Below are 9714 nucleotides of genomic sequence, written 5' to 3'. Positions count from 1 at the left end.
CCCCCCACCGCCAAGCTGAGCAAGGAGCCTGACACAGGACTCCATCCCGGGGTCCCAGATCATGACCCGAGCCAAAGGCAGACCTTTGAGCCACCCGGGCGCCCAAGTATCCGCACTTTAATTAGGCACCAAGCTTGTTCCTCCAGCAGAATATGAACCTTTCCATTCACAAAATACTTTTCATAGGATTTTTAATGTTAGAAGCTTTAGAGTTTCTGTAATTTATATCCAGGGAGAAAAATAGGTGATATATTGAACATGTACTCTGATATAATGTACTAAGTGCTTTGGGCAAGAAGTCTCTCATTAGGGGCGCTGGGGTGGCTCAGTGGGTTAAGGCCTCTGCCTTCGGCTCAGGTTATGATCTCGGGGTCCTGAGATTGAGCCCCGCATCAGGCTCTCTGCTCAGCAGGGAAGCCTGCTTCCTCCTCTCTCTGCCTACTTGTGATCTGTCTGTCAAATAAATAAAAATAAAAATCTTAAAATTAAGTCCCTCATTAATTTTACAATGACATAAAGAGGTAGAAACTATTAAATATAATGTAAGGCACATGGAACAGTGGCTGTCAAAGAAGTGCTAGGTAGATGTTTGTTCGCCATCTATTTGGCAGATGAGAAAGTCGCCAAGCTAAATACCACGTTCAGGGTCACAGAGCTAGAAAGCTGAAGATGTCACTTATTCAAGTACCAGCTGTGCATGTATGAAACCCTTACCTTGAACTCAAAGTGTCTTGTCTCATGCCGTAAGTTAACTGTGGGCCAGATAAGACACAAGACGTGAGATTTTTGCTTTTTGCAGATTGGGAGGCTGTTTTGAGGAGGCTGGGGAGAGAGAGGAATCGTGAGGGGGTCGTGAGGCAGGGAATCGTCATGTACTTGGCTGCTGTTATTTCTGAGGCCTATACAGTGTCTCCTCTTACATTTCTGTAATTTGTAATCATGTGGAAAATACACTTGTGGGGGCGCGTGGGTGGCTCAGCCGGTTAAGTTGCCTACCTTCAGCTCGGGTCATGATCTCAGGGTCCTGGGATCGAGCGCCTAGTCAGGGAGCCTGCTTCTCCCTCTAAGCTCATGCGTACTCTGTCAAATAAATAAAATCTTTAAAAATCTATCTGTTTGCTGATCGTGAGTACCAGACATCAACCTAAGGATCACCTCATCTCCCCCCTCCACAGTGTCACACAGTAGGATGCCAATACCCAGGAGCCTAGAACTGAAGTGTCTGACCGGCTCCTCGCTCCCCGCGTGGAGCACCCTTAACCCAGGCGTGAGTTCCACATGATGCCTGTTGTCCTAGAGCTTTCGAGTTAGGAAGAAGAAAAGCACTTGTTTAATAAGGAGCATTCACCTGCTCTCTGTGCTACCCTTGTCAGAAAATGCCTGAGTAGAAAGAGATAAATATTAAGGCAATCTTAGACTCTTCATTTACTTCTGCATTCAAATATTGTTCAGCTCCTACTCTGCACCCAAACAGTTCTAAAACATCAGGATTTATTTTAAGTCACACTGATAGGACAACGGATGTTTGAGAAATTAGGGGCTATATAAATGCAAGTATAAGAAATGGACCTAATCCCAAAGGAAGCTTACATTCCAACTGAGGAGGCGAGACCAGTAAAACTCATCAACACATTAAAATAACAATGTCTACTTAAGTGTACATTGCATGGCAGAGAATAAATTCCAGAAAGATAATCAACACCAGCTTCAGTCACTGAGGAAAATTTCATGGGTTCTAAGTGGGATAGTAATGGAATCTTATTAGAAATTGAATTTATCTCGACAAAGACAGTCAACAGTAAGTAACAGCGATGTGACCAAGCATTTACTGTGTGGCAGTAGCTGTTTAAGTACTTCAGAGATTCTCAATCCCCACAACCCTCAGGTCGGGACTGTTATTTCCAATTTACAGTCAAGAAAACTGAAGGATAAGCAGTGTCACTTGCCTGATTCCACGGGGCTCGTAAACGAAAACCGGATCAACAAACGAAGACACCGAGGGCCATGGGGGTCCCGGTGGCCTCCTCCAGCCGTGCACTCCTGCATCGACGGGGCTGCCGCAGAGCCCATCCTGTGTCCTCTTCATTTCCCAAGCTCTCTGCGGTGCTTTCATTTACTCCCTTAACATTGCCTTCTCCAGCAAACAGTCTCCTTTGAATTCCAAACTGTTCTCTCTCTACTGGGTATCATGAAACACCTTACATTTTAAATCCCAAAACTCAATCACCTATCATTGTTCCTTTCCCCCCAAACAAGCTTACATGACTTTCCTACCTCTATAAAGGTATCTCACTATTCTATAATCCACATTGTTTTAGCCTATTTTCTGCTCATTTCAGGAAACCCAGAAGTGTTACAGAAGCCAACTGGGGAGTCCTGGCCAGATGGCTAGGCCCCTCATGCCCTTATAGTGCACAGCCATATGTCTCAAGCCCCGCTGTATTATATACTCTTCATATTCAGGTCACCCAGCACATACAGGTGTTAATACTTGATACGTTTTCATATGCAGGATTTCCACAGCTCTTGAACAGTCACAGCAATAAATATGAAGCTTTGGTTTTCAACCCTAGATCATCTGATTTACCTAAGCGATAAAGATGCCTGGGCTCTACCCCCTCAAGTATCTACTTAAGGCTGAGATATGGCCTCAAAGTGGGTGCCTAATCTCACAATAAAGAACCACCAACCCCAAAGGACTTTTACATGCTTATCACCCAACACCCATACCTGAGGAAGAGTTTTCACTTGAAAAAACTGATGCTTGCAGAAGTTGAATTTTCTTTGCCCAACATCACAGGGCAAATAACAGAGCTGGACCTCAGAAACATTCATTTGAAATAATTAGTTCCACGGACTAGATTAGATTACTAATTATTTCAATTTATAAGAAATTGAAATAGAATGTCTCACACATCTTAATAAATCTTAAAAAGGATTATTTTTAACTTGTTTTAAAATTTCATATTATCTCATTATAGAATCACGGCAGAGACTAAAATAACAAAACCCATTATTTAATTTGGCCTGATCTTTAGGAAAAAAAGGCCAATCACAAGCTGGCTATAGACCAGTTATTTGTGGCCGAGACCTGCTCGGCACCACACCGTGACCTGCCACAATGACCACCTCTTCCCACAGACCAGCAGTTAAGACTTGACCCACACTCCTCAGAAAGTGCTCAATGGGCACATAGGAAATGGAATAGTGAAGCAATGTTAGGCTTCCTCTGTATTTACGCGGAGTGTGAATACCTTGGCTACCGTTAGTGCTACTTCACACATCTGGTACAATGTCATCCTCTGAAAAATCTACACGTCTGTATGACCAGCAGATGCCCACCAGCCCTCTCAGTGCCTCACATTTGACATCGAAACCGGTAGAGACCAAAGACGGAGCATCTCCACAGAGAGTCTTCCTACTCCTACTATTCCTCCTCGTGAACATTATGGAGAAAACTCGAAATTACCCTTTTTCTTCCATTAAATCCAGTGACTCTTCAACTTAAAGCACTATTTGACCATTACGCCTAATCTAACTTTCAAAAGAATCCCATCATTTAACATTATTATGACATTTTAAACATGATAGTAGTCTTACCTTTTCAACTAAGAAAATAAGACCTGTTATTTCAAGGTATTCATCCAAGAGGGGAAAGCTTAACTTAAAAGAAAGAAAAGAAAAAGACAGTGCAAAACATGCATGAGTGCTGTAAGAGTTTAATTGTAAGACAAAAGCACTACATTAAATCTGAACATAAGTAATCTTCCAGAAAAGAAAATTTAGTGCAAATTAAAACCCCACTAAAGCCCACTATAAACTTAATATGAAGACTAAAAATAGGCTTCTAGAAAAGGAAACACTTGGTTCTAACAGAATTTGCTGGAGAAGGTCTTGAAAATGTTAAGTGGTACAGAGAACATGTTAGTTTAAAATCAAGTCAACCAGGTACTAAAAAAAAGACATGCTGATAGGTCTTAATACATAAAACTAACTGACTAGTAGTAGCATGCTTTATATATCAGTGATTGTAGAAGCAGTGAACAACAAATTTCTGAGCATTTCAAAGTTTTATTGCCTTAGCCAATTTAACTACACTGTAATGAACCATCTTCCAAATTTTTTTTAAAGGGTTCCACTTCATCAGTGAGATTGTCAAGTGTCTTCTAAAAATGTGATTAACCCTGTGTAACCCAAGGCCATCCATACAACCAAAAAAAGGGCAATTATAGAATTTTTTCTCGAGTACTTATTCAAACCAGACCTTCCATGACATGTTAAATGTTGCTTTTAGGTTCTGACATTAACAGACCTCTTAAAGTTTCCTCCAGTATTTTATTTTTGGGAGAAATAAAAGATCCAGAAAAGTAACCTTGCATTCAAATTCTTAAGTGCAAACAGAATATAGCTTAACCAGTTACAAAATAAAATGTACACCAAATAACCTTGAAGGAAATGATCTTCTGATCAAGTGACTTAAGTTTCTCAAAATAGAATTTTAAAAAAATCCAATAACCTCTATCATTGTTTAATGAGTTAATGCAAAGCTATCTGTACTTTCTCTGAAGACTGAAGAATTCCTCTCATGACCATTAAAGAAACTGATCTGAACTGTTCTTACCAAAGAACACCTTGCTCTTCCTTAGGAGCTAATAATTCATATGAAGCCTCACCTTCTACAAGTAGCACAATAATTTTGTAAGGTCCTTTGTCCACGGCCCTAGAGCCTGCCTTCCCCCCAAACTTACAGAGCTTACAGGGGAAAATTAACACTCAGCAGTTACCCACTACTTGGATCTTCCTAAGTTGCATAGTCCCTTGGATACCAGTCATTACCTACGGCTACCATACTCCGGCCATTCAAAATGGGAGGCTGCTGGAATTACGGGAGAACCTGAAAGATCCGAAGGACAGTGGGGCAGTACGTAACCACCTAAGACAATTCCAGAGCTGCTGACTGCCAGTTCATCAAGGATCAGTGAGTAGCGCCGACACACCCAAGTCGGGCGACATGCGGAGGGCACGTCTGGAGAAAACTTGAACTCAGAGACGACTCACCGCGTTTCCAGGCTACCGCTACTCCTGCAGCCCTTTCCCCTGGCACAGCGCTGCTCCCTGCCGCCTGGTACACTCATTTGGATACAAAGTCCTCCCAATTGTTTTCTCAAGCTAGACTTAAAAAGAGTTCATGATTCAAAGGCTGGAGTGGTGTTAAGATTTATGGAACATGCATCTTTGTCTTTACACAAGACAAAAGTAAAAAAAAAAAAAAAAATCCTTATGAAACAGCATATTTAACCATTTTAAAAGGACAATATGTAAAACTTTACTGTAGCTAAGATCACTTGGTGGGGGGTGGGGTGGGTGGGTGATATACAAGTTCCCAGGCAACAGCCCCAAACAATTCTGATTCTGCAAGCCTCTTGAAAAGAGTATGATTATAATCAATCCTTCCCCAAATTTGCAGATTATAGGCAACTAACAGCAATTAACAAGCCAAACTGACTCAGTTTGCACAAGCCGATACTCCATCTTGCCAGAATCAGTTCAGGTGTGGAGACGTCAGACTGCACTCTCCAACGTGGTCAGCCACGAAGCGATCAGGAGATCCTGATCCTGTCCCCATGAAGGGACAGGCACTCTTAGCTTGTCAAAAGCCAATAGTATGTATCAGGTTTTATGAATACTCTGGAATCATGCTTAAATGTCAGAATGCTGATAAATTACACTAAGTAAAATGCTACCAAAGAAAATTTACTGAGATGTGCTAGTATATTATGTACGGACCTAATTTTGACATTTCAGGTTAATCTGACCCCAAACCAGATAAAATTGTGTATTTCAGAACCAAACAAATTCAGTTCTGGTTTTCAAAATTCCCAATACCTCAAAACACTAAACAAAGTGTTTTTTAAAGTACAAGGTAACAATTTCAAAGAACTTTTCCAAGCAGTGAAAAACAAAAAGCACATATAGAATGCAAAGGTCTAAGAACTTGGATCCTAATATTAATGAAACCACCTTTCAAAATTATCTCCGCATAATGTATTCTAACTTGTGCACAACAACGCAGCAACTGCCAACCCAGCGTGGAAATGGTCATGTAGTCAACAAAACTTGCAACCTTATGGAATTCACTGAAGGTTAAGGAAGGAATGAAAGACAAACCCAAAACCCCAAGAAGAGAGATTATAACTCACCTGGTAGCACACATCTAGTAAAGCAAAAGGTATTAAAACTTGAACTAGGACAGCAGACCAAGGAAGCTCACACATTACTTGAAAAGAAGTGGAACTGATACATTCGGTAAGTCTGTGAAACTGGTGAATTTAAATCAAAGCTACCTAACACTGTCCATTAATAAACAAATTTGTTCTGTAATAAAGAACTTTACTGTAAGACATACTATGGTGGCCAAATTCTGAAAGGTACTGTTCTATAATACTATCTCTACTTTATCTACCCCTTTACGTTCCCCCAAATCCTGCATCACCATCCACCCCCATGCAAATAAAAAACGCTGCTAAAAAACAGACCGTTATCACTTTTAGTCCCTTCTGAAACTGTACTAAAACCCAGTACTTGAAAAAGCAGGTGGGTGGGGTGGGGGTGGGGCAGACAGCATTTAAAAACCATGACAAAGAACGGGAGAGGAGACAACAGCAACAGAATCTTGGAAACTGCAAAGCTTATGAAGTGGTAAAGGACTCAACAGACAAGAAAACCGAATATGCCATCAGCAACGCAGGTATCCGACTGTACCACAGAACACCCCCCAAACGCGCAGTAACTGACAGCTCAGGTACCTTTAAAAATAGAGGTAAAACTAAGATGCTTGGTTCAAAGTCTGTTTGACAAGCAGTTAAACCCCAAGTTCCTCTGTACTAACAACGAGAGCCCTACATTCCTGGCAGAAAGCAGAGTGTGGAAGTGGACAAGAAAAGGTGCTCTCTGTACTCAATAGGAAGTGAGCAAGCCAAGTGTTCAGAACCTTCGTCGGCCTCCCCTCACTGGATCCCAGCACTGAAGCCAGGTGTCCTACCCTTCAGGCAGGAAGAGTGGACAAAGACTTCCGACTTCCGGTGAACCTGACCAGCTTAGCCAAAGGGAGGGGAAAGAGATTATCAAGGGGATCCTAATAAAATGACAGTCCACTCAACACTGAACCCCCAAGGTAAAAGGCCCTAGCCCATGGGGCACCTGGGCAGCTCAGTGGGTTAAGCCTCTGCCTCTGACTCAGGTCATGATCTCAGGGTCCTGGGATTGAGCCCCGCATCGGGCTCTCTGCTCAGCAGGGAGCCTATCTCCTCCTCTTTCTGCCTGCCTTTCCACCTACTTCCGATCTCTGTCAACTAAAATCTAAAAAAAAAAAAAAGGAAAAAAGACCCAGCCCAATTCACAACATCCAATTAGCTTTTAAATTTCCCACTCCTAAATATGAGCCAAAGATCACCAAACATTTGAGGGCAATTTAGAATATGAAAGGCAGAAGCCTAAGTGACAGGAAAGTAAAGCATCTGGAAACAAACCTTTGAAGTTATTACTAATAAACTCAGACATGAGGAAAAATTAGTATATCCAAATAAGAATACATTGCTGTTTGTAACACAGGTTTAAAGGGGGAGGAGTCTTGGAAATCAGATAATTAAAACCTTAAAAAAAAAAAGAAAAAGAAAAAAGAGCTGTAAAAGTTGTGAAAATCACTCCCAACACTGCAAGTGGCAAATAGGGGTCTCGAGCTTACACTCAAAAATTCCAGTGGTGGTGAAAGGGATGAGCACTCAGCAGTCGTCCCCAAAACTGAAGAGAAGTTTACACACTGGCTAGACCCACGGAGTATCCAATAACATACATGAAATAATCCCATCATGGACTTTGAGAACACCAGTGGATACAGATAAAACGTGGAGCAATTTCAGAGTAAAAATACTTCATATAGACAACCAAGCGAAGTACCATCCAATTTCTTCACTAAAACCTACAACTCTAAAAACACGAGTGAACAACCCTTTTGGACAGGGAGGTCTCCGGAGCAGGAGGGATGGGCTGTACAGAAAGCAGCTCTGAAATTCACAAAGTGGAGGACTTACATGAACAAGCAAACGGAAGCCCAGAATGATGGTCAAGCCCCAACCGTTATTCAACTATTTCTAAAGGGCGATGCGTTCAGATTGAAATACAGAGGAAAAGCATGAAGGTGATGGACTGATCTGCATAAAGGGAGAAATCTTCAATTCTGTAAATCTGGAACTACATCAGTGCCTGGCACAAAGACATACTCATCTAGGTCAAGACAGAATGCCTAAAGTGAACCAGAAAGAACACTTCAATAGGACTGAGAATATATGGAAACAAACAGTATAAAAAAAATAAAAAAATCAAGCTGCTTTTCCTTAACCCTGCAACTTTTATAAAAAGTCTGAAGTGGGAATGAATCATCCCAAACTCAAAATATTAAATTACTAGGGGCAAAGAATTAAAGCAGAGTACACATTAGTCTGTCTTCTAATTACATCTACCAAATCATGGGCCAGAGTGGCATTTCAACATTACAACGGAGAATCAAAACCACAGAGCTTTGTGTTAGACAATGGTAGGCAAACCTCATTTCTTAAATCATTTCTTTAATCAGTTTTAACTCCTTTTTTAAAAAAGTTTTGATGTGGACTACTTACAGAAAATAAGAACAATGCTGCTTAACAATCCCAACACAAATTCTCTGACTTGCATCAGGGGCCTCGGGACCTTTTCTGTCAAGGGTCGGAGACCGCAGGTCTTGGCCTTGCAGCTGTACCGTACAACGCTACTGCAGCGCGCAGAGCAGCCAAACACAGAGGCAAGCAAAGCTGTGTGCAGTACGGGCCCAGAACACGCTGCCGGCCCCCAACTTCCTGTGAAAGTTTTACTTTAGTAGCACTCACTTCTGTTAAGATGTCTGCCTACTTGGGAGGTTTATCCTTAACAATTCAACTCCACAAAGGAAACCAATACTATAAAAATCACTTCCCTCTACTACATACAGAATTTAGATCATTTCTCATTTATAATGTTTTTTTCTAGCTAATTTTTCTTAGCAGTCTGGCTTGACTTAGCTGGCTAGACAGAGTCTTAAATTACCACTAGGATAGAACATTTATTCTCGAGTCATAATTTGAAGAGATTTTTCCAAACTGATGAATCAATTTCCTAAATGCCAGTCACAGATACCAAATCCAACTCAAAGCTTACCAATTTTTACATTTACCAAATAAAACAAAATGATAAAAAACAGAACTCTTCTGCCCTAATCCTAAATCCATCAGACTCCCAGTCACACTTTCTTAAAATGACTCAGAACTGCTAACAATGTCTTCAGATACCAGTCTGGGATATTTTAAGGCCCTAACCAAAAACTAAGACTTCAAATATGGAAATAAAATCACTCAAACAAATGGGCACACAGACAGACACAGAATGCATTTCCTTAATCCGCCCTCCACACTAGAGGATCCATGGATCCACGACATCCCTAAGAACGTCTCTCAACTACCTGCATTTCTATCATGATTAACAGATTTCCTCAGACCTGATTTAATGGAAGCGTAACGCATCATCCGTGCAAAAGGGTTCTTGACATTTATCTAGATTTGTTCTAAAAAGCTTAATACACATGAAGCAAAAATTGGGCATTTGGGAAAGTATTCATAGAAATCTTAACAGCTACATAAGAAGAAG

The sequence above is a fragment of the Neovison vison genome, chromosome 11 (genome assembly GCF_020171115.1).
Source record: "Neovison vison isolate M4711 chromosome 11, ASM_NN_V1, whole genome shotgun sequence".
Taxonomy (NCBI): Eukaryota; Metazoa; Chordata; class Mammalia; order Carnivora; family Mustelidae; genus Neogale; species Neogale vison.
The sequence above is the reverse complement of the archived record's forward strand: the minus strand, read 5'-3'. Positions refer to the sequence as shown.